Below are 1,208 nucleotides of genomic sequence, written 5' to 3'. Positions count from 1 at the left end.
TTAGACTTAGGCTCTTAGGGTTAGGGTTAGGGTTAGTCTCTTAGGGTTAGGGTTAGAGTTAGCCTCTTAGGGTTAGGGTTAGACTGAGGCTCTTAGGGTTAGGGTTAGACTCAGGCTCTTAGGGTTAGGGTTAGACTGAGGCTCTTAGGGTTAGGGTTAGACTCAGGCTCTTATGGTGAGGGTTAGACTCAGGCTCTTAGGGTTAGGGTTAGACTCAGGCTCTTAGGGTTAGGGTTAGACTCAGTACTATATATTTGGGTACTGCAGCCGCCCTTTTGGTGGAGCGCTGCTGCCATCTAGCGAAATATACTTGGGTACTGCAGCCGGCGCTGTTGGTGGAGCGCTGCTGCCATCTAGCGAAATATATTTGGGTACTGCAGCCGGCCCTGTTGGTGGAGCTCTGCTGCCATCTAGCGAAATATATTTGGGTACTGCAGCCGCCCGGTTTGTGGAGCGCTGCTGCCATCTAGCGAAATGTAATTGGGTACTGCAGGCGGCCCCGTTGGTGGAGCGCTGCTGCCATCTAGCGAAATATACTTGGGTACTGCAGCCGGCGCTGTTGGTGGAGCGCTGCTGCCATCTAGCGAAATATATTTGGGTACTGCAGCCGCCCGGTTTGTGGAGCGCTGCTGCCATCTAGCGAAATATATTTGGGTACTGCAGCCGGCCCTTTTGGTGGAGCGCTGCTGCCATCTAGCGAAATATAATTGGGTACTGCAGCCGGCCCTGTTGGTGGAGCGCTGCTGCCATCTAGCGAAATGTAGTTGGGTACTGCAGCCGCCCTTTTGGTGGAGCGCTGCTGCCATCTAGCGAAATGTAATTGGGTACTGCAGCCGCCCTTTTGGTGGAGCGCTGCTGCCATCTAGCGAAATGTAATTGGGTACTGCAGCCGCCCTTTTGGTGGAGCGCTGCTGCCATCTAGCGAAATATACTTGGGTACTGCAGCCGGCCCTGTTGGTGGAGCGCTGCTGCCATCTAGCGAAATATACTTGGGTACTGCAGCCGCCCGGTTGGTGGAGCGCTGCTGCCATCTAGCGAAATATATTTGGGTACTGCAGCCGGCGCTGTTGGTGGAGCGCTGCTGCCATCTAGCGAAATATATTTGGGTACTGCAGCCGCCCGGTTTGTGGAGCGCTGCTGCCATCTAGCGAAATATATTTGGGTACTGCAGCCGGCCCTGTTGGTGGAGCGCTGCTGCCATCTAGCGA

This window comes from Falco punctatus (genome assembly GCF_963210335.1).
Source record: "Falco punctatus genome assembly, contig: scaffold_63, whole genome shotgun sequence".
Classification (NCBI taxonomy): domain Eukaryota; kingdom Metazoa; phylum Chordata; class Aves; order Falconiformes; family Falconidae; genus Falco; species Falco punctatus.
This window is presented reverse-complemented; position numbering follows the sequence as displayed.